The following is a 25918-nucleotide window of genomic DNA, read 5'->3' on the forward strand; positions in this document are numbered from 1 at the left end:
CCTGATACCTATGTTAAGCATACCTGCTGTGCTTGTTAGGAAGAGCTACAAATAAACACTTCCTTTTCTCCCTGAAGGGCCTGTATCTTACCTGTTTTCTCACTCTGTTTAAAAGATAAGGGAACTAAAGAGCTGGGGGTATGCTTAATAGTAGAGTGCCTCCTGGCTTGCAAAAAGCCCTGGGTTCAATCCCCAGTACTACCAAAAAAAAAAAAAAAAAAAAACTGAGCAGGGCACTGGGTCTGGGGTGTACCCATGATAAAGCATTTACCTATCATGAGCAAGTCTTTGGGTTTGATCCCCAGCATGGTTGCATGTGGGGCAGGAAATAAAGGGATTGAAAAGTTGGGGAAATATTTTCAAACCATTCAAATTTGCATTTCTTACTATCTGAAGAGGAAAATAAAGTAATAATTCTATTTGATAGACATAGTATGTTCTCTATTTAACTACAAAATACAGAAGCAATGCTCTTTTTCCATAACTTTTCCAGGTGGTTTATATGTGTGCTCTCCTTTGGAGCAGGTAAACTAGGATTTGGCCAAGAGGGCTTTACCATTCTCATCCTATTCATGCACAACCACTGAAAGTCAACTCAGAAATTATGTCAGTAAAGTGATTCACTTGATCTCAGCCAAAAGGCCAAGAAATAATACTAAATTGATTCAAAACTGGGAATGAAGATTTTCCTGTTTACCTATTATAGTTTAGATATGAGGTGTCCCACCAAGCTCTTGTGTTAATGTAGGAATATTCAGAGGTAAAATAATTAGATTGTGAGACCTGTAGCCTAATCAGTCCATCCTGATTGAATGGACTGGGTGGTAACTATAGACAGGTGGGCCATGGCTGGAGGAGGTGGGTCACTAGGGAGTACCCTGGAAGGGTGCATCATCCCTACCTGGGTCCCCATGCCCAACCTACTTCCTCACCCTGCCCTGAGCAGAGCTGCTTTCTTCCAGTGGGTCCTTCTACCATGATGTTCTGCCTCACCTTGGGCCGAGAGCAATGGAATTGGCCTCTATGAACTGAGACTTCTGAATCTGTGACCCCCAGATAATCTTGTTCTCCTCTAATAATAATCTTTTTCTCCTCTTTTTCTTGTTGTTGTCAGGTCTTTTGGTCACAGCAATGCAAATCTGACTAAAACATTACCTAAATGCCCACATAACTTTACAGAGCCACGATGATAGCTTAGCTACATTTTACTTTAAAGAGCTATGGGAGGAATATGGTTTCCATGGGAGAAGTACTGGTTCCCCCACAGTTTCCAGCTCAGAAATTATAGAGATTAAAATGTGAAACTTTTAATGCATCAAGAATCTTAAAATTATTAATGACACTGACAGGCTCTTACAAAGTAAGGTTAAATGGAAAAAGCAAAAGTCAAAGTTGTACAGTTGGCAGGATTCCAAAACACACCAAAAAAAAAAAAATCCAGTGTAGAGTGGATATGGTTTCCTTATGTGGGGTCATGTCTGCAACATGAGCATCAGTAGTAGAAGCAGGTATTAAAGCCCATTTACATCATGCTTACTGTAATGTTGTACGTCAGCTCATGCAGTCAAGAGGGAGCATATAGTCACAGAGCTACAAGTGACTTGCCAAGGTCCCCAGCAGTAATTCGGGCCACATGTCCCAGTTGATGCTCCTACACAGGCCCCTTCCTAACTGGGGTAACTGTAACGAATCAAGAAAAGTGAAAGAATGGCTGTCATTGCTGGGAATGTGAAAGGCCACAATGTTTCCCTGCTGTGTTTATGCCTTGGCCCTGAGTGAACCTTTCTTGAGAGAGAAAGACCCAACAACCAGGGATCCTTCATACTGAAAAGGCAGTGTAGGTGGTTACCTGCCCCGAAACCCCACTAATTCACCTCAGAATGGAGTTCATTTTGCTTTGCTTTGGGAGTCTCTAAGTTGAGGCTCAGATAAACAGACGTGGTCAAGGCCATCCAGGCAGAGAGTATCACTACATGTGTTACCCACAGTGTGCGCATGCATGTGTGTGCACACATACATACACACATACACACCTGCTATGTACACACAGACACACATACTCATGTTCACCAGCATACAAGCAAGCAAACACACATACAGGAATATACAAATGCACATGAACACATGGTCCCAACCATCATAAGAAGGGGGATTCTTATGCCCTCCTGATGGGTCTTTCAAATGTAGCCTACCACCTCTCAATTCCTACTCCACTGCATCCTTGCAAACCCCTCAGGTCTCACATCTTTGCTGCAATATTGACTGTTTCTGTGTTTTCCTGTTGGGGGTTTGGTCTTTCCTGGGTCCTCTGAACCAGAGCTTCTTGTCCCCAGCACCCTCCTAGGCTCCCCTGCACCCTGCAGGGAACACATAAGGTGCTGCTTCCCCAGGAAGTAGTATGCTGTCCATCTCTGTATTGCAGCTGCCTGAGGGGCTATCCAGGTCTTCACCTTCCTAGAGCCAGGTCTGGCCTATATCTGAGCCTTCCTTCAGCATCCTGGTTACTAGCCCAGGCCTCAGCTCAGGATGCTTTTGGAATGACCAGATTTAGGGAGTGGCTACTAAAATAATAAAGTAAGAAAAGAAAAGAATCCTGGCAATTAAGATTATGATGCCATGAGGAATGGAGAAGGGATTCATGGTGCTTCCTGAGAAGCACTTTCCTAGCAGCAAGAGTTTGGGACCCTGATTGAACCTGTTTTCCTAGTGATTTTTCCACCTGACCTTCAGCAGGTTACACCATGAGAACTTGGCCTCAGTTTTACCACCTGTAAATGGAGTGTTTATACATTATCATAGGATTACAGAGAATTCCCTAAGTGCCTATCAGCATGCATGTAGCCAGTGGCCTCAGCAAGTCCCTTCCCAGCCACCAAGGCACTAGCTCCCTGAACATTCTCCAAGGGCTTCATTAGACATAATTTAAATGAATTTTTATAATTCTAAAATAGAAACTAATACACCTAACAGAAAACATTTAAAGTATGGAGAACTAAGCCAGACATGGTGACATATACCTGTAATCCCATCTACTTGGAGGGTTGAAGGAGGAGGATCACCAGTTCAAGGCCTACCTCAGCACCTTAGCAAGCCCCTATCTCAAATAAAAAATAATAATAATAATAATAATAATAATAATAATAATAAACAAATACAAAGGGGTGGGGGTGCAGTGCCTCTGTATAGTACTCCCAGGTTCAGTCCCCAGTACAAATAAATTGTACTGAAATTCATTTGTTAAATTTATTTCAGTAAACTAAATAAACAAATAAAAATAAAAGTCTGCAAAACTATAAGACTATAATCACTAATATTGTCTTTCAATTTGAACTCATTTGCTAGTGATGCAGACATTTCTTCATCTATTTCGTAGCTTTTAAATATTTTTTTCATTTTATGTGAGGCTGTTCACTGTTCATGTTCTTTGCTAATGCTTCTATGGGTGTTTTAAAAATGAATTTCAACAGATCTTTACATATTTTAAGGATACTAACTTTTTTGTTGTAGGGTTGCAAATAATTTTCTGATTTGTTATTTACTTGTTCATTTTACTTAGAATTTACTTTTTAAAAAGACATAGTTCACATATTATGAAATTCACCATTTTAAAGTGCACAATTCAGTCATTTTTAGTTCATTCAAAAGGTTGTAAAATCATCGCTAATTCCATAATATTTTTATCACCTCTGAAATAAACCCTGTAACTCTTTGCAGTCATTCTCCATTCTTCCCATTCCAAGCCCCTAAAAGCCATTAATTTGCTTTCTGTCTATGGATTTGCCTATTCTACACAAATTTCTTATATATTGAATCATATACTATTTGGCCTTCTGTATCTGGCTTCTTTCATTTAGCCTAAGATTTTCAAAGTTCATCTATATCATAGTGTGTATCAACACTTCATTTATTTTTATGCCAGAATAATATTCTATTATATGAATATAGCATATTTTATTTATCCATCTACTTTTTTTGCTGTTGTGAATGATGCTGCTATAAACATTTGTATGCAATTTTCTGTGTGAACTTGTTTTCAACTCTCCTGGGTAATGTAGCTAGGAGTGAAATTGCTGGGTTAATAATGTTATGTTTAATATTTTCAGAAACTGCTGAGTGATTTTGAATGTAGGTTTACCATTTCACATTTCCACCAGCAGTGAATGGAAGTCATTTGTATACATTCCTTGGGCAAATTTATTCAAATCCCTTTTAGTTAGGAGACTATATATATATATATATATATATATATATATATATATATATATATATGTATGTATATATGCTAGGAGCCACAACCAAATAATATGATAAATGGCACTTTTGGTTGTAAGGTGACGCCAGCTAGCCATTGAGATGATATGATTATGTTAAGATTTACATTCATATGGAAATTGGACTCCTGCTGTTCACCTTGGCCTGCTAAGGGACTCATGTTACGGGACTCTTGGAGAGTTCCCATTGGTTGGGGAAGGATAGTAGGAGGGAATTCCGGGGGAGGTCCTGGGCCCCGGTTCCGGTAGACGTGACCGCGTGGGTGGACAGACTTGCTTGCCGGACGCGTACGGGGTATTGGCGGCATTTTCAAAAATAAAGTTTTGTTCCTGCTTGAGTGGCTCGTGATTCTGTGCCCAGCCAGACTGCGGCAATTGGTGGCCCGGACGGGGAACGCCTGAAGCTTAGAGGTGAGTAAAACTGCTCGCCCCTGAGGGAAGGCGACAGAATGGGTGACCATTTCAAAAAACAATGTGTTCTTGTTTTGATTTATTTTGTTTTTATTTCAAGCTCCCTAGCCCTAGAATTTTCGCAGGCGAACTGGGAAAAATGGTTGGCTCAGGTTTGAAGTTATTCCACCCTGAGAAAGAGAAAATTGATACAACCATTCTCTGCTCCGTTTTTGTTTCATTCTGTTCCGGCTTTGTCTTATGCTATCTTATTGGGTTGTGTTACCTTTATAGTAGATTAGAATCTAGTAAAAAACAAACTGAAAGACTGTTAAGTAAATTGTTAGAGGTCCAGACTATGGTAGAAAAAACGCTAGGTCAAGCAAAAGAGAAGGTCTCTCAAGCTAGTCAGACAGAGGAAAATTTAAAGAAAGAAAGCTTAGAGGAAAAACAGCCATCAGGTGGAGAATTACAACAGGAGGCTGCTACTAACTCCGTTCTATCACCAGAGGGCATAATTCAACCAACAGCTCCATCTACAGCTGAGCGGCCCTCAACTCCCGTAGTTGATGGATGGAATTCTGAGGCAGGACCCCAAAGATTAGCATGCCCTGTACTTGAGCAGGCAAGAGGGCAATGAATTCACCGTGCTTTAGATTTCAAAACAGTAAAGCAATTAAAGGAGGCTGTAACAACCTATGGTCCTCAAGCACCCTTTACCATAAGTATGGTCGAATCTGTTACCGACTTGGACATGACACCAGCAGATTGGGCTAACATGTGTCGATCTGTGCTAAATGGAGGACAATATTTGTTATGGAAGGTTGCCAATGAGGAATTTTGCATGGAGATAGCTAGGCGAAATGCAGAAGCCAGTTACCCTCAAAGAAATCTAGATATGTTATTAGGAAAGGGACCTTATGAGGGTCAAAGACAACAAATTGAATATGATCCTGGTGTATACGCACAAATTGCTGTAGATGCAGTTAGGGCATGGAAAACTTTACAGGGGCATGGAGATTTACAAGGTCAATTATCTAAGGTAATACAAGGAACTAATGAACCTTACGCTGAATTTGTAGATAGGCTTATTCAGACAGCTTCTAGAATATTTGGAAATACAGAACAGGCAATGCCATTCAAAAAACAACTGGCTTATGACCAAGCAAATCGTTGCTGCAGAGAGACCATTAGACCATGGAGACATGAAGATTTAAACACATATATTAAATTATGTAGAGACATTAATGAACTAGGGCAAGTCTTAGCAGCAGTACAACAGGCTTTAGATGCCAGCCCAAAAACATGCTATAATTGTAATCAAACAGGACATTTTAAAAGGAGTTGCCCCATAGGAGGAGGGTTTAACAAAGCTAGGTATCAAAGGAATAGAATACCGGGTATTTGCCCACGATGCCATAGAGGGAGACATTGGGCTAATGAATGCCGTTCTCAAACCACCATAGAGGGTATTCCGTTATCAAAAAACGGACAAGGACCAAGTGTTTACCCACGATATTGTGGAGAAAGGTATCAGGCTCCATTGCCAAAAAACGGACTAGAGGGCCCAATGCCCAGGGGCCCAAAACCACAAATATACGGGGCAATGGAGGAACCCAGCAGCACCATCAAGGTAGTGCCCAGGACGCATTATCCATTAAATCCCTCATCAGACAAACTAGAGGGGGTGCAGGGTTGGACATCTGCGCCTCTGCCAGAGCAGTACTAACTCCAGAGATGGGAGTTCAAATCATTCCCACAGGAGTAAAAGGACCTCTTCCCCAGGGAACAGTAGGCTTATTATTGGGACGCAGTTCTTCTACACTAAAAGGACTTATGATAAGTCCTGGGGTAATTGATCCCGATTATGAGGGTGAAATAAAAATTATAGCTAGTTCTCCAAGAGGTATATCAGTAATTTCACCAGGAGATAGAATAGCACAGTTATTAATAATACCCAGCCTGCATGATAAATTTTCCAGTTGTAATGTAGAAAGAGGTTCCAAGGGATTAGGCTCCACAGGTGTAGATTGGACTATGCTGTCTTTAAATTTAGATTCTCGCCCAATGCTAAAATTAAATATTCAAGGACATGACTTTAATGGGCTGCTGGACACAGGTGCTGACCTCAGCATCATATCTCGTCAAGAATGGCCAAAACATTGGCCATTACAACAAGCCACTCAAACGCTTCGAGGCCTAGGAGTGGCAACAAATCCCCATAGAAGTGCTATGGTATTAGATTGGAGGGATACTGAAGGATGTGAAGGAACTATACAGCCCTATGTATTGGATCATCTTCCCGTAAATTTATGGGGACGAGATGTCCTAGATCAATTAGGATTGACATTAACAAATAACATCAATCCTAACGTGCCCACTACTAGGGCTAGACAAGGCTTTAGGAAAGAAAAAAGATTAAGAGAACAAGAACAAGGTATGACAGCACCTATTCAAATAGATCAAGAAATAAATAGACATGGATTGGGTTTTCAGAAAGGGCCACTGAGACAATCAAAATTACTTGGAAATCAGAAAGACCAGTGTGGGTTCCTCAGTGGCCCCTGACTAAAGAAAAGATACAAGTAGCCCATGACCTGGTAAAACAACAATTAGTGGAAGGACATATACAACCTTCCGTATCCCCCCATAATACTCCCATTTTTGTCATTAAAAAGAAATCTGGTAAATGGAGATTATTACAAGATTTAAGAGCCATTAATAATGAGATGGTTATTATGGGACCTGCTCAATCAGGGATTCCCCAATTGTCTGCTTTACCAAAAACCTGGTATGTTTTAGATATAGATATTAAAGATTGTTTCTTTTCAATTCCAATTCATCCCGAGGATGGTCCACATTTTGCATTTACTATCCCTGCACTGAATCATGAAGGTCCTGATCAGAGATATGAATGGAAAGTACTCCCTCAAGGGATGGCTAACAGCCCAACTATGTGTCAAATTTACGTTAATAAAGCAATCCAGCCACTTAGAAATCAAAATCCTGAACTACAAATATTTCACTATATGGATGATGTGTTATTGGCACATAAAGATAAAACACATTGCTAGAATGTTATGCCACACTTACAAACTTATTAAAAAATTATAATCTAGAGATAGCAATAAATAAAGTACAATTAAATCTTCCAATTAATTGTTTAGGAGTTCTATTATCCTCAACCATGGTCCGTCCACCAAAAATTCAAATATGAGTAGATCAACTCAAATCACTTAATGACTTTCAAAAGTTATTGGGAGACATAAATTGGATAAGGCCTTATCTAGGCATACCAACAGGAGAGTTGGGACCTTTATTTGATATTCTAAAAGGTCCATCAGATCCAAATTCACCCCGCATGTTAACGCCTGAAGCAAGAAAAGCATTAAAAATCATTGAGACATATATGGAAAATATGCATCTAGATAGAATTGATATAAGTTTGCCTTTATTATTTATTGTACTACCAACAAAAAATATTCCTACAGGAGTATTTTGGCAAGAAGGTCCATTATTGTGGATACATTTATCTTATTCTCCTAACACTATTCTTACTAGATATCCTGAGGCTGTAGGACAATTAATACTCAAAGGAATAAAAGCAGCAAAGGGAGTGTTTGGGATTTCTCCCAATAAAATTATTACTCCATATACTATGGATCAAATTGATGAGTTAGCTAATGAGTTAAGCTAATTACAGCTAATGTGTAAATCTAGTATTTCATTTGATAATCACTTACCATCTAATCCTTTGTTGTCTTTTTGGTCTAAGCATCCTGTAGTTTTTCCAAAAATGACAAGAAAAACCCCTATCATAAATGCTCCAAATATATTCACTGATGGGTCAAACAATGGTACAGCAGCAGTAGTTACTCCTGATCAAACTTTTACATTTTTAGTACCCAAACAATCATCTCAAAAGGTAGAGCTTAATGCAGTATTACAAGCTTTTATGATGTTTAAAGATTCTGTATTTAATTTATTTTCTGATAGTCAGTATGTAGTTAATGCTATAGTATCCCTTGAAGATGCTGGTAGGATTTCACCTTCTTCTACTGTTTTCTCTTTATTTTCCACTATACAAAGTCTAATCTGGGACATAAAAGATCCATTCTTTATAGGACATATCAGGGCACATACAGGATTGCCTGGAGCCCTTAGTTTGGGCAATGAACTAGCAGATAAATCTACACATGACATACATATTTTCTCCACAATAGAAGAAGCTATAAATTTTCATAAAAGGTTCCATGTCAATGCTAATACTTTACAAAAGCATTTTAAAATAACTAAAGAACAAGCCAGACATATAATAAAACAATGTCAAAATTGTGTGACATTTTTACCACAAGTTAATCTTGGAGTCAATCCTAGAGGACTGATACCTAACTATATTTGGCAGATGGACATCACACACTTGCCAGAATTTGGAAAATTAAAATATTTGCATGTTACAGTTGATACTTCTTCCGGATTTTTGATGGGCTCCCTTCATGCCGGAGAAAAAACTAAAGATGTTATAGCTCATTGCTTACAAAATTTTGCCACTGTGGGCATTCCAAAACAGTTAAAAACGGACAATGGTCCTGGTTATACTTCTACCTCTTTTAAACAATTTTGCTCATCATTTGGCATTACTCACATAACAGGAATTCCATACAATCCACAAGGACAAGGCATAGTTGAAAGAGCTCATCAAACTATTAAAATGTACTTATTAAAACAAAAGGAGGGAATTGGAAAGGGGTATATATCCCCCAAAGATAAACTTAAAATAACCCTTTTTACTCTAAACTTTTTAAATTTGGATTCATCAGGGCTTAGTGCTGTGGAAAGACATTCATACCCAAAAAATGCACATAAGCCTAAGGTACTTTGGAAGGATATTCTAACAGGACAATGGAAAGGTCCGGACCCAGTGATAGTCTGGAGTCGGGGCTCTGTCTGTGTTTTTCCACAGGAGGAACAGCAGCCGATTTGGATTCCAGAGAGGTTAACCAAAACAATTTCTACAGAAAAAGAAGATGATTTGACTCAAATCCATAACAGCTGATATCCAGAACTCCAGCTTGGCTATTCTTACATCTGCAACAGTGATCAACCAGGATGCTTTTTTCAATATCTATCTTTTCTTAACATCATTGTCAATCCCTATTTTCATCCCAGTGCCGGTGAAGACAAAGATGAAACCAAACTACAACTTCTTCAATAATTATCACAACAAACTGTATAAACTGATGCATCAATGAATAATAACTCAACAAGTAATGCTCAATCACTGAGTCAATTTTTTTTGGGAGGAAATGGACATATTGATAGATTCCTCCACTTTGAACTGCTTACAAAACTTGCCTGGACTATGTATCACTTGTATGCATTGTGCTCTATTTGTTGATACAGCGAATTATGGTAGTGCTGGTGTATCTTAACTGATGTGTCACCAGTGTTACAATTTTTCCTAAGGAGCCGTCAATTGACTTGATGTCGTGGCATTTCTGTATCCTCCTCCCTTCTACTAGTGATGGTCTAATTTTGGGGGCCAACTGAGGTGAGGCAAAGAACCTCACCCCCCCACTGGTGCATAGGCCTATCCACAGGTTATGGCTATATACTGGACTGGTAGTCAGTGACGGGTATGATTCAGTTGCAGTGGTATCAACCTAAGACAGGAGGCTGATGCCTAGAGTCAATTTTCCGATGACGGGTAAGAACCATATGTTGAATTGGACATACCTAACAGGCATGGTCCCTAGCCACATTGCCTGTTGCTTAATTAAACAGAAGGGGGCAGATGCTAGGAGCCACAACCAAATAATATGATAAATGGCACTTTTGGTTGTAAGGTGATGCCAGCTAGCCATTGAGATGATATGATTATGTTAAGATTTACATTCATATGGAAATTGGACTCCTGCTGTTCACCTTGGCCTGCTAAGGGACTCATGTTACGGGACTCCTGGAGAGTTCCCATTGGTTGGGGAAGGATAGTAGGAGGGAATTCCGGGGAGGTCCTGGGCCCCGGTTCCGGTAGACGTGACCGCGTGGGTGGACCGACTTGCTTGCCAGACGCGTACGGGGTATTGGCGGCATTTTCAAAATAAAGTTTTGTTCCTGCTTGAGTGGCTCGTGATTCTGTGCCCAGCCAGACTGCGGCATATATATATATATACATATATATATATATATATATATATATATATATGTATATATATATACATATATATATATATATATATATATATATATATATGTATATATATATATAAAGTCTTTATATATGTAAAGTCTCCTAACTAAAAGTGATTTGAATATATATATGTACTGGTGAGATGTAAAAGCTCTTTGTATGTTCAAAATACTAGACACTCATCAGATATATTATTAGCAAATAATTTCTCCCATTGTGTGGGTTTTCTTTTTGCTTTCTTAATAATGTATTTTGATACACAAAAGGTTTTAATTTTGATGTTAAATTACCTATATTTTCCTTTGGTTGCATGTGCATTAGGTGTCATAAATTTTTCTAAAAAATATTACTTAGTTCAAGGTCACAAAATTTACACCTATTTTCTTCTAAAAGCTTTACAGTTCTAACTTTTAAATGTGATATTTAGAGTTAATTTTCAATCCATTTGGAGTTAATTTTTGTGAGGCATGCCTCAGAATTCATTCTTTCACATGTGGTGATCCAATTATCCCAGCACCATTTGTTGAAAAGACTTTTCATTCCCCCATTGGATTGTCTTGCCACCCTGTTGAAATCAGTTGGCCATAGACATGTGGGTCTATTTCTGGGCTCTTAATTGTATCCCATTGATCTATCTTTATGCCACTGCCATGCTATTCTGACTATCAGAGGCTTGTGGTAACTTTTTGAAATCTGAAAATGTATGTCTTCCAACTTTGTTTTTCTGTTTCAAGATTATTTGGGTCTATTTTGAGCCTTTGCATTTCTGTATGAAATTCCAGATAACTGTACCAATGTCTTCATTGGAATTTTTCTAGGAATTGCATAAAATTTGTAGATACTTTGGAGAGTATTGTCATCTTAAAAATTTATGTCTTCTACTCCATGAATATCCATGAACATGGGATATCTTTTTGTTTATTTAAACCGATTCTTTTGGGGGGGCAATACCTGGAATTGAACTCAGAGATGCTCTACCACTGAGCTACCTTATTTTGAGACAGAATCTTATAAATTCTCAAGATGACCTTGAATTTGCAATCATCCTGCCTCAATCTCCCAAGTATATAGGATTACACATATGCACCAGTGCATCTGCCTTAAACTGATTTTTGTGTATTGTATCCTGCAAATTTGCTCAATTTGTTTTAGCTCAGTAAGGGTTGTTTGGTTTATTTGCTGCTGCTGCTGCTGCTGCTGCTATTATTATTGTGTGTTCCTTCAAATAGAGGTAGTTTTGTTTATTTTTTCTGATATGGATGCCTTTTATTGTTCTTACCTAATTGTCCTGGTTAAAACATCTCCCTGATACAATGTTGAATAAAATTGGCAAGAGCACATACATCCTTGATTTACTCAGTTTTCAATTTTATACATAATGCCAGCTGAAAGTTAATCATAATTTCCCTTTATTGTATTGAGAAAACTTCCTTCTATCTCTATTTGTTTGTTTTATGATGAAAGAGTATTTGATTTGGTCAAATGATTTTTTTCTGATCTATGAGATGTTTATATTTTTTTCTTTCTTCTATTAATATTATATATTATATTGTTTGATTTTCATATATTGAACCACCCATACATTTCTTGATCATTGTGTATAATCCTTTTTATAGTAATTGAGTTCAGTTTACTGGTATTTTGTTGAGAATTCTGCATCTTACCCATAAGAGATATTGTCTCTGGTTTTTATTACATTGTCATATTTTGGTATCAGGGTAATACTGGCCACATAGGAAAACTTGGAAATTATTACCTCTTCTTTTAATTTTGGAAGAGTTTTTGATAGAGCCATATTAATTTTTCTTTAAATATTCAGTAGGATTCACCAGCCATCTGGCCCCAGGTGTTTCATTATTGGAAGAATTTTTTATTACCAATACAATTATTTTACTTGTTATGGATTTATTTAGATTTGCCTTTTCTTCTTGACTCCATTTTGCATGTTTCTAGGAATTTTTCCATTGCATTTAGATTACCTAATATAATGGTCATAGTATTCCCCTATAATCCTTTTTGTTCCAGCCTAGTTCATAGGCAGTAATGTTCCCTCTTTTATTCCTGACTTTCACAAACTGGGTCTTTTTTTCTTAGTCTAGTTCAAGGATTGTCAGTTTGTTGATATTTTTAAAAGACTAAAGTTTGGTTTCAGTCATTCCCTCTATGTTTTCCTTCTCTCCGTTTCATTTATTTTCATTTCAATCTTTATCATTTTCTTTCTTCTTCTTGCTTTGGGTTTAGTTCTTTTCTGATTTCTTAAGGTGGAAGTTTAGGATGATGGTTAATGTTATGGATCAACTTAACAAGGCCATAGTACTAATATTTGATCAAATATTACTTATGTGTTATTTTGTGAATACATTTGCAGATGAAATTAATGTTTAGTTACAGATTTTGAGTAAAGCGCTTTACTTTCCGTAACATAGGTGGGCCTTATCTAATCAGTGAAGGTCCTTTAAAAGGGACGAGGAGCTGATCTCCACCAAGAACGAAGAATTCTTCCTACAGACCACCTTTGGACTTGAGTTTTAAGATGAATTCTTCTTGGATCTCCAACCTGCTGTCTACCTAACATGTTTGCATTTTTCAGGCCCCACACTTTTGTGAACCAATTCCGGAAACATACATAAATATCCAATTGGTTCTCTTGTTTTTTTGGAGAATACTTTGTTCATCAGCTTTTCCTCACCATGACTAATACCTGAGAAAATCAACTTAAAGGAGGAAAGATTTATTTTAGTTCGTGGCTTCAGAGGTTTCAGTTCATGGTAACTTGACTCCATTGTTCCTGGGCCTATGATGAGGCATCATGGCAGGGAGGGGTAGATAGTGCAACAAAGCTGCTAACCAAGAGGCAGCCAGGAAACACAAAGAGGAGAAAAGGCCACGGCAAGAAATACCTTTCCAGAGCACATCCCCAGTGACTTACTTCCTCCAAATAGGCCCCACCTCCTCCAGTTTCCACCACTTCCCCATAGTGTCATCAACTATGAACCCGTCAATGGACCACTCCTCTGATGAGCTCAGAGCCCTTATGATCTAATCACTTCCTAAGTGCTCCACCTTGGAACATCCCTGTAATGGGGACCAAGCCTCCAACACATGAGACTTTGGAGGACATTCCAAATCCAAACCATAACTAACCCTGGCTAATACAATTAGGTTATTGATTTGAAATTTTTCCTCTCTGTTTTAATCTAGGTATTTATAAGTATGAATTTCCCTCTAAGCTGTTTTCACCACATCTCATGTTTTGAGATGTTAGGAGTTTTTTTTTTTTTTCCCCATCCATCTCAATGCATTTTCTAATTTTTCTTGTGATTTTTTTTCTTTGATTCATTGTTTATTTAGAAGTTTTTTCTGTTATTTTTTTAATGTACACACACTCATGAATTTCCCAAATTTCTTTCTGTGATGGGTTTCTAATGTCATTTCATTGTGGTCAGAGAACATCCCTTGCTTTTAATCCCTTAACATTATTTCTTGAGTATTTTTTTATGGCCTAGTGTATGACTTATCCTGGAAAACATTTTATGTGCATTTGAAAGAATATGCATTTTGTGCTTGAGGGCAAAATGTTTGTCCTCACTTTTTAAGTAAACAAATATGTACTTTCCTTCCTGTTTCATTTTATCCTTTTTGTAATTAAAATTCCTTACCTATGCAGAAATTATTTTAATTTTTACCTCCATCTATTTCAGTTTTTAACAATGACTGATTTGAAATGCAGGTATATTTCCTCAAAGAACCCACAAATACCTTCCTTCCCACAAAAAAAAAGAGGTTCACTTCAAATATCCACAAACTCCATCCAAGATCTGGAAAGGAAGGAGCTGACATGGTAGTTTCCTGATGTTCAGACAGATGTCTGGATGTATTATTAGTTCTCTCCTTAAAGAGGTGGGTAGTATGCTGGGGCAGCAATTTCAGAAGGTTCTAGACAATCATTATTGGAAGGTGGGGTATAGTTCATGCATTAATTTACAGGGCTGCCATGACAAAGTCAAGAGTCAGGGTGGCTTAAACAGCAGGAATCTATCATCCCACTCTCCTGGAGGGTGGACATCCAAGGTTGACGTGTCAGCTCTTCTGAGGTTGTAAGAGAGTATCTGTTCCACACATCTTTCCAGTTTCTTGTGGTTTGTGCACTTGTGGCCCCTGACTCCAACCTTCTCACTGTGTATGCCTATATCCAAATTTCCCCTTTTAACACCAACACCCATCATATGGGATCATAGACCCATCCTAATTAAGAATAGCTACATACATGTAACTTAACTAATCCTATGTGCAATAACCCTACTTCCAAATAAGGTCACATTATAAGGTATTGGGAATTAGAACTTCAACGAGTGAATTTGAGGGAGGACACAGTTCAGCCCATAGCAGCTTAAACACAGTCAAACATACAGATCTTAAGAATATGGATTGACTTTTTTTACTTATATATAAGCCCACAAAACCACCACTCAAATCAAGCGCGTGAACATTCCCAGCACCCAGCTGGCTCCCTCACGCCCCTCCAGTTAATTCTTTCCCCAAAGAAACCGCTATTTTGAGAGACTTATTTTAAAGCCAAGGATCTATTTTTACTTTCCAATATCTGTTTGAAACTGCCTATTTCAGTGGGTCCTGCCTCCCACCATGGTCTGGTCTGTTCTAAGCACAAGATCCACTCTCAGTTCTGCCTTTTTGGGGTGGAGAGGCAGAGGAGACCTCCATACACTGCTGCGAGTCAGAGGTGATCCCTCCTGGGTCACTGTGGCACTGAGGCATGTTCAATGTCCAGTCTTCATCGAGTGCATGTCTGGGATCATTGAAAAGCCAAATTAACTTAAATAGCACCCCCTGGGTAAATGCTCCCTTTTACAGTTCCCTTTACCTGCCCCGCCACAAACCCCAGAGCAGCTTATGCTGTAACGAGACAGCACAAATGCCTGTGCTATGTCCTTACCAGCCACGCCACCTTGGTGGACACTTCAGTGACCATATAATGAGGCCATTCCAAGAACAAGAGAGCATGACTCTCATTTGTCCTGCAGTGCTCACATGCTGCCCTTGCACCATGATTTTCACTGCATTTGTTGTTTCCAGTCTGTTCCCTGTCGTGTTTTTTAATACATCTTTGTAGCTGGGTTAGAAGAATCGTAAGATAAAATCCAGCAGCTATGATGACACTTTGCTTTGCTCTGTGCTGACACATCTAAAGATCCTCATCTAATCATCTCAAACTCAGCCTCTGCAACATTGAAATCTCCTTGTTTCTCCTTAAAGTCATACCACTTTGGTCTTGGTTTTGTAAATTACTTTTCTACCTATGCAATCACCAAGAAAATATCCTGGGACTTAACTAATTGCTTTGCTTTTTCTAAATCCAATCAGAGACCTAACTAAATAACCCATGTGGGGACCTCTTGAGTCTCTCAATCCCTGCTTCCCAGGCCAGGGCCAAGTCTCTCCCTGCCTGTGGTCTGTCCTCTCTATAGTAATCAACTTAAATATTCAAAATGGAAATATGATTGTATCACTCTTGTGCTTAACACTGTCCACTGTCTCCTTACAGCCTGTAGCTACAGATCACACCGAATGATGCCTGTGTTAAGTTTCACTCACCTTTTCAGTACAACCCCTCATTGCCATCCCCCCTCTTCACCTGAGATAATCTCAGCTCACTTGTACCTTGAGAAGTGCTACCTGGATGATACCTCCAGGTGAAGACTTAGCTCTGTTCCCAGATAAATGGAATAAGAAAAGGAAATAAAAGTCATGAGGATTAGAAAGGAAAAAATAAAATCGTTTCTACTTGCAGATGATGTGACTACCTACCTAGAAAATCACAAAGAAATTACAATTACCTAAAAAAATCACAAAGAAATTATATTTTTTAAAAAACTAGAAATCAAGTGCAAAATCAATTTATTTCTCTATACTAATGATAAACACATGGAAACAGAAATTGAAAATACATTACACATTATGATTGCTCAAAAATGAAATACTTATATATAAACATAATGAAACATATACAGAACTTGTATGTTGAAAACTACAAAATTCTGATGAAAGAAGACCTAAATGAATGGAGAGACATGGTGTTTTATATTGGAAAACTTAATATAGTAAAGATATTACTCCTCCTCTAATTGATAAGAGCTTAATGTAATTCTTTTAAAATCACAGTGAGACTATTTGTAGATGTGGGCAAGATGGGAAGGCCAAGGAAGAAAAGAGACAAAACAAGTTTGATAAGAATAAAGTGTGAGGAGTAACTCTTCCTGAATGACTTAGACTTATATAGCTACAGAAATGAAGATGGTGTGGTATTCACAAAAAGATAGACACATAGATCAAGGAACAGAGTAGAGAGCCCAGAAATAGATCCACTCAGGCACAGCCAACCAATGTTTGAGAAAGACGTCAAAGCAATTCATTGGGAGAAGGATAGAACTATCAACAAATTCTGCTGGAGTAATTGTACACCCACAGGCAAAAATAAATAAATAAACTTTGACCTAAATCTCACATTCTATGCCTTATAATTAACTCAATATAGACCACAGACTCAAATTAAAGTATAAAATTATCTTGGGCTGAGTTGTAACTCAGTATAGAGTGCTTGCTTAGCATGCATGCAGCACTGGTTTCAATCCCCAGCACTGCAAAATAATTAAGTAAATAAATAAAGACCTTGGCTCTGCAAAAGACTCTGTCCAATGGATTAAAAGACATTAAAAAACCAGAAACAAGATCTTTGCAGCCACATATCTGACAAAAACTACTCTCTAGATTATGTAAAGAACTGTAAAATATCAACATAGAAAATGATCAAAAGATGAAGATATACAGAGGAAGAGAACATTCAAAGGAGAAATCAGCACATAAATAGATCTTCAATATCTTCAGCCACTTGTGGAATTATAAATCAAGACCACAAGGAGGGGTCACTTCCCATCTATCTGAATGGCTAAAAAAATGATGATACTAAACACTGGCGAGGAAGTAGACAAACTGGACCTTTCATGTTACTGATGAGAATGTAAACTGGTAGAGCCATTCTGAAAAAACATTCTGGTAGCTTCTTTGAAAATTAAACATATACTTGCAACACAATCTAATAATTATACTCCTAGGCATTTATCACACAGAAATGAAAACTTAAGTCTACCCAAAAATTAGTATAAGAATATCAGCTTCATTTGTAATATCCCCAAAGTGGAAAAAAATGAAATGTCCTTCAGCAGATGAACTGTGATATAAAGTGCAGTTCATCTGTCCCTGTGGAATATTATTCAATAGTAAAAAGAAATGGAACATTGATACACATGACAGATGGGCAAGATCTTGGGAGCAAGATGCTGAGTGGAAAAAAGGCAACCAAAGGGTTGCATATGCATTATGATACACACACACACACACACACACACACACACACACATATACACACAGTGTATAAAATAAACATAAATAAACACACACTTGCACACACATGCATACATGTAATTCTTGAAATAAAAGTTGTAGAGATGGGGAACCACTCAGTGGTTCCAAAGGTTAAGGAAGGTAGTAGAGAAGAGAGGGTGAGTATGTCTAAAGAAGATGGCACAGGGGATGACTTTCATAATGGGATATTTCTACAACTTGGTTTTGTAATGTTTACATGAATCTGCATATGTGATAAAATTATACAGAACAATATACACAGTCATTTTGCCAAAGTCAACCTCCTGGCTTTGATATTGGTCTACAGGCAGGTAGGAATTAAACAGGGGAAACAACAGGAGGATATAGAAGGCCTAACTGCCCTATTTTTTGCAACTTCCTGTCCATCTACAGTGATTTCACGTTGTTAAAAAGTAAAAACAGCTGGGGGCAGTGGTGCACGCCTGTAATCTCAGCAGCTTGGGAAGCTGAGGCAAGATGATCATGAGTTCAAAGCCAGCCTCAGCAACTTAGCAAGGCCCTATCTCTAAATAAAAAACACTAAAAAGGGCTAGGAATGTGGCTCAGTGGTTAAACACCCCTGGGATTCAATCCCCTGTCTCCCCCCACCCTGCCAAAAAAAGACAACATAGCACACCTTCAAAATAAGATAAAGGTACTGGCACCTGCAATGCATGGATGAATCTTATATAAGATTATATTGAGCATAAGGAAACAAGCACAAAGACCACTTGCTATCTGCTTTCTTTCATGAAAGTTTCAAGAATAATCACAACTAATTGATGGTGATATACAGCATGCAACAGTCACTTTGGTTTTAAGAGAGGAAGCAAGAAGAAACATGGATGAGATACAAGAAAGGAGAATGGTCTGTCATTCTTTGTTTGGGTGGTATTACAAGGATATATAGAAAAAAGTATCAGGAAGCTAAATGCCTAAGAAAAGTATTGTGATTATTATACTAGAAAGAAAACCTTCTTATTTTGTGAATTTCTAAACTCTTAGGGCTAGACCACTCTTAGGACTTGAGGGGCCCACTTGAATCCTTTGTCCACATCCTCCATGCTCGGTTATTGATTGCCCTCCTATCCAGACCCTGTCAAGACAAAAGAACAACTTTCTTCTCTATTCCCTCTTAGAATATCTCCTTGCCACTAGAATGTGTTCCTGCTAATCACTTTTGTTGCTGTTTTTAACTCAGAAGCTTTGTCACATTTCTGTAGAGCAGTGGATCTCCAATGTGGTCCTCAGACAAGCAACATCTGGGAACTTGTTATAAATGCAAATTCCAGGACTGTGCCCCAGACCTACTGAATCAGTAAGTTTGGAGGGACACAAGCAACTGAAGCTTTAACAAGGCTTCCAGGTAGCTCTGTGGCACACTGGAAGTTCTGATGGCCCCTGAGCTCAAATCACTATTACAGGTGGGGCTCTAAGGAAGCTGATTCTGAGATCAGCAATAAGAAGGGGGTTGGGAGCAACCTGAATGTTAGGGACTCCTACCATCTGCAAGCATTACAGCATATGACCTTCCAGCCTCAGGATCCCATTTCTAAATATTTGCTTGAAATTCTTCTGCAGGAAGGGATAAGCAGGGAATTCAGCTGTTTTGGTTTGTTGGGGCACTTGTTGGACCTGAAGATAAGTATTCCTTACTATTCTCTTACAGTCTTCAATTGAATGACTTTATCCTCCCCGTCTATTTTCTGAAGGCTGCTTGAAGGAACCAGCACACCTTGTTCTGGTACAGCCCAAGTTCTTACTTTACCACCTCATGGTGAGGCTGACAGCTGCACATGCTATCAGAGATGGATCACAGGTCTCCCCACTCCTCCTAGGATCTGTGTCTATAAGCCTCACCCATTGCTTAAAAAATAAAAAGTCTGCTTTAGGTTAGAATTTCTTTGAAAGTTCCAAAACCCAATTTGAAAAAAAAACTTGGGAGAAATTATTATAGTAAGTGGAGTTTCTCAAAGAATTTAGGGGAAGAGACTCAGCCATGCCCTAGGAATGGATGGTAACTGGCAAGAAAGAGAAGCCAGAACCCAGGAGCATCCATCTCTTCTCTCTCTCTCAGCTCTCCTCTTTGCACACATGTTTGACTCTTTTCTCTCTGTAATATTTTTCTCTGCTTCTCAGAGCTGGTGGAGAGCTGAAGAGGACATCTCAGCCCTGAGTCTACATTTCACTTCTTCAAGATTACTGCCTGGTTGCCATTGACCTGTCTCCTTCCTCTGTGCCCAGCAAGAAAACAACAATCAGAGTGTACTTTTGGATAGGTGACGACCTACCCATTGACCAACCAACTGTGGCTATGATCTGGGTCAAGAAGAAGAGCACTTGGAGGGAAGTGATCTTTGAGGGTGACAGGCAAGTCTTAGAGGAGGGAGTGGGGCAGACAACCCAATCTATGCTTTGATATCCTATAAGGATGTGTGCAAATGGGTCTTGAAAATGTTATGGCTCTCAAGCAATGTTTCATCCTCATTAGAAATGATAGAATCAATTTTCTTCACTGAATCTCTGTGATGCCTAATTTATTTTGAAAGGGAAAAGAAAATTATTTAATTTTCAGGGGTTTCAGTGTGAAGGGTAAATTAAATAATGACATAGAGCACGTCATTTGTAGTCATTCTTTTTTCCTTCACCCACTCCCAGAAACCACTTTTCTTTTTCAGTCATTAGAGATCATTTCAAATTATTTTAAAAAGAAAAATGCTGCTTTAACAACTATAAATGGTTTGCATGGTAGCTCTCAACCTTTTAAAAGACGTTATATTTTGCAAAACTTAAATTGCATCAGACACAGAATCTCTAGAATCTGAGCCGGCAGCCTCCTCCAATTAAACCTCCTTCTAGCATCTGCTGCAATATTTTGCCAATAAGCCATTCCAATCCAAATATAGTTCTGATTCTCACAGCACTTTCTGTAGCAATTAAGTGTGTATTTTTTAACATCCCCATGTTGCATTTGGCATCCACTTTCCGCTGGCCTCCGTTCTGTGGCCACCTGCAGTCTAATTCTGGCCTCCCCTGCACTCTGCATGCTCCAACACAGTTGCCCGCTCGCCCTCGCCTTGCTTTTGCAAATCTACAGTGAAGAAAGGAAATCAGTGACTTCGTGTTCTTTGCCACCTGGGAGATGAAGCAATCTGCCCTCGGTGCCCACACTAGGTGGTGAGGAGGGAGTCTCTACTTCTACTTAGACCTCACTCCTTGCCTCCCCCTGAATATTCATCTGCCAACTGTAAAGTTCTGTGTGTAAAATGACAACACCCTGCAGAGGCTGTTCACAGTCCTACAAACATCTCCTCAGTTTGTCCTCACCAAGTTCTGGGGAGTTGCTATTACTACCAGGGTTTGCTGCTGGTTATCAGCCCCTAACTCAACCTCTGCAATGGAGACCGGCATACAGGAAGCTTGTCAGGGAGATCACCTGGGGAGAAGAAAGCAAGCAATGTGGGGGGGGGGGGTGGAGGGACTGGCGGGGGGCGCAGGGAGAAGTACAGCCCCCCAGGGCAATGCCTCCCCAAAGCAAAGATTGAACATATCACCATGTAAAAACTCACATGCCCCATGGAGGTGTCTCATTTGTGTGAGGGGCAGGTCCTCACACTCCCACATGGTCCTCTTGGGATGCAGCATGGAGCAGGATGCCCCACTGCCACCAAGAGATGGGTGGAAGAGTAGGGGTCTGAGCACTTGCAGTGGGTGGGTGGAAAAGTTGAGTTGACCTCACACTGACTCTACCACCACCCCTATGATGTCACTGTTACCTGCCTATTCCCTGTATTCCCTCCCTTCACCTCCCTCTCCCCTTGCCCTGTCACAAGTCCTGGACAAATCATACCAGGTCATGCTTCTCCGATGGCTCTGCCACCTGCTGCCTCATCCCTTTACTCTGCTGGCATAGCCCAACATTAACCCTCGACAACTCTTGCCTGGACAAAGCGAATCTTCCCCCTACCCCTCACCAAATGACCACTCTACTAGAAATCTTTTTCCTTCCTCCCAGCTGCTGCCTACCAGGCATGGTGAGCTTCAGCTCCAAGCTGGGGTTAGACTTCTCAGAAAAGCCTATTGCCCAGACCTATATGCAAACCCCATCCCATCTGCAATATGGTCCTGGGCACTCCAGCTGTACCTGTGCCTTTCTGGGTCTTAAGTGCTGGCCATGAGATTATCCACTGTTCCCAAACACCTTACCACTCCACGGCCCACCAGGCAAGGCCTCTGCCCACCAGAAAGGCCTACTATCCACCCCACTCCCTTTTCCTCTAGAATGTTGCTCAGAGGCTACGAAATGTCTATAGCAAAGCCAGTAGAAAATTAAAGAGACAGGGAGAATCCTTCCCTATCGTCTCTGGAGGGACTGAGGCCATGCCTACAGCTTGATCTTAGATGCTGGACACCAGTTCTGTGAGAGAATAAACCATTTTAGGACACCTAAATTTCATGGCAGCTCTAGCAAATACAACTGCATATCAAGAATTGCCATAAAACAACTGTCTCATGTCCATGTTGCATGACTGTTGACTCGGAATCTCTTGGTGCCAAGTCTGGGTTTGACAAAACATCTCACAAAACACAATACAGCCCCAACCCTGCATTCCTTATGCACCTTTATTCTGAGCCTGCACTTCACTGTGCCCCTTCCCCAAATCCTGATGTTGAAGCTCCAGCCCTCAATGTGATGGTATTTGGAGATAGGGCCTTTAGAAGGTAATTAGGGGTAAGTGAGGATGGGGTCCCACAATGGAATTAGTGTCCTTGTAAGTAAAGAAGACATACAGAGTTCCCTCTGTCTCTCTTCACTAAGCGAAGACTTCCCCAAGGAGTTAGTTGTTTACAAGCCAGGAAGGAAGCCCTCACCAGGAACAAAATTTGCAAAACCTTGATTCCAGAGCTGGGGAAAATAAGTGTATGTTGTGTAAGTTACCCAATATGTGGAGTTTTGCTTTGACAGCCTAAGCTGACTAATTCCCTTCTCAACCATTCTGGAAGTGTCCAACTATGTGGCTTCCCAGCAGAAAGCACCTGCTACAGTCAGGCTCCTTCTCCAGCAGCAGAGCAAGGTTGAGGCTGGTCAACCTGATGCACTTCACAGCGAGCACTCCCATATCCATCTTTGCCCTCTGCATTGCAGACCACAGTGTGCCGAGGGAGATGAAGTTAGTTATGCCTGGGATAGGGCAGGGGCTCATACTAGCTGTTAGTCTTTTCTTTGTACCATGTATTTAAGTTCCTAAAGGTTTTTTTCTATTCTATTTTTGAAACATGATTGATTTTATCCACTCTAACTGAAAATAAGTTGAGATGATGGTTAATATTACCTTTTGAAGTACTAAGAATATGTAGATTGTGTTGATGATACCATAATAATATTTATGAATGGACTTTTCATTCATTTTCTGGTTGGATTTTTATATAAGTTGTTCTTTTGGTTTTGAAATTTTCCTAAAGGCAAATGTACTTTTTTTGGGATGATTCTCTATGTCCTCATAGCAACAATGGCCTTTTACCAAGTTTAATTACAAAGTTTATCATAATGATTTTTGTAAAATATTTTCTGCAAATATAACCAGCTATCTTCTGTTCCCATTCATACCCCATTTCCATTTTTCTCCTCCTTCTCCAAGATAAAAATATCACTATCTCTTTTAAGGAGAAATAATATTACAATTCTGCTCCATTTAACTGTATTCCATTTAAAATAAATAATACATAAATCATATTTGATATCTATTTTTAATTTTTAAAATTTTTCTTGACCTCAGAATAAAGGCATCATTTAACATACTGAAGAATAATCCATTTCAGTGATTATTTAACATTTCACTTTATGGTGCTACATTATATAGGTATTCCTATTAAAATCTGAGATCAGATAAGAACACTTGCCATCCCTAATAATTTTTGGATTTTTCCTGAGTAGTCTAATCAAAGAAATAAAAAGAGGGAAAATAAAAAGAGGAAAAAAGTTAAAAAAAAGGAAAAAAAAACCTGTAAAGGAGAAATTCACTTTTTGCAATTAGTGTAAATGTTAACTAAGATGCTGGATTTTGAGGTTTTTGCTCATCGTTTTATAGTTTCCTAATATGAAAGATTAGATATTAATTTGAGACTGCTCTTCTTTGTAATGTAAGCATTAATGAAATAAATTTCCCTCCAAGAACTAGTTTATCTGCATCCTATAAATTTTGATATATTTTCATTTTTGTTCAATATAGAATACTTTTCTGTTTTCCTTGAGACTCTCCCTTTGATTCATGGATGATTTAGAAGCATGTTATTGAAATTCCTAGTGTTTGGACACTTTCTTCTCTTCTTTCTATTTTTGATTTCTGCTTTAATTTCATTTTATACAGAAAGCATTCTTTGCATGATTTCAATTCTCTTACATGTGTTAAGGTTTAATTTTGAACCAGGACATGGTCTATTGTAGTGAATATTTAATGTGCACTGAAAAAGATTGTGCATTCTTGTTTTGTGATGGAGTGCTTCGTATGTCAATTAGATGCAGTTGGTTGGTTGTGTAGTTCAATTCTTCTATATTCTTTCTGATTTTCTGTTTTATGAGTTACTGAGAGAAGAATATTGAAATCTCCATATATAATTGTGGAGTATCTAATTCTCATTTTTGCTCCATTTTTTTATTTCTATAATTTTAAGTGCATACACATTTAGTATTATTATTTTTGTTGGAAAATTGACACTTTTATTATTATGTAATACCATGCTTTATCCCTAGGATTATTCTTTGCTCCAAAGTCTATTTTGTCTGATAATTATATAGCTACTCCATCTTTCCTAACCAGAGTTTTTATACTATATCATTTTCAGGCATTCCATTTTTTATCTAACTATACCATAGTATTTGATGTAAGTTTCTTCCAAATAACAGAGTTGGATCGCTTTTTTAATCTATCCATTCTCTATCATTTAATTGGTATACTTTGGCTACTTATATTTTATCTAATTATTACTGGGTTCAGATTTTAAGTCTACCATTTTATTTCTTCATTCTGCCTCCATTTCCTTCTTTTGTGGATTATTTGAACATCTTTAGTAATCCATTTTAATGTGTCCATTGTGGTTTTGCTCATATCCTTTGTACATATTTTTGTAATGATTGCTCTCAGGATTACAATATGCAACTTAACTTGTCCCAGTCAATTTACAATCCATATTTTACTGCTTCAAGTGGAATATAGACTCTTTATCAACATAGAAACCCCTTTATCTTCCCCCTCTTTGTAGTGATTTTAGAAATTTTATCTATATACCTTGACAACTCTAATAAGCAGTGTTACAAATTTTGCTTTTAATTAGCAACACATTTTAATGGATTCAGGAGAAGAACAAGCTCTTACATTTATCCATATGTTGACCATTCTTGTTGCTCTTCCTTTATTCCTGATGCTCCCTTCCCTCCAGTAACTTTTTTTTCCAACTAAATGACTTTCTTTAGTGAGTCTATCAGAACAGATTTGCTTGCATTCAATTTTCTTAGTTTTTCTTCATCTAAGAATGTCTATATTTCATCTTCATTTCTGAAGAATATTTTCTCTCTGGGTGTAAAATTATGGATTTCTTTAAAAACTGTCTTCCCTCTTCTTTCTGATCT

The sequence above is a fragment of the Spermophilus citellus genome (assembly GCF_964194105.1).
Source record: "Spermophilus citellus genome assembly, chromosome: 3".
Classification (NCBI taxonomy): domain Eukaryota; kingdom Metazoa; phylum Chordata; class Mammalia; order Rodentia; family Sciuridae; genus Spermophilus; species Spermophilus citellus.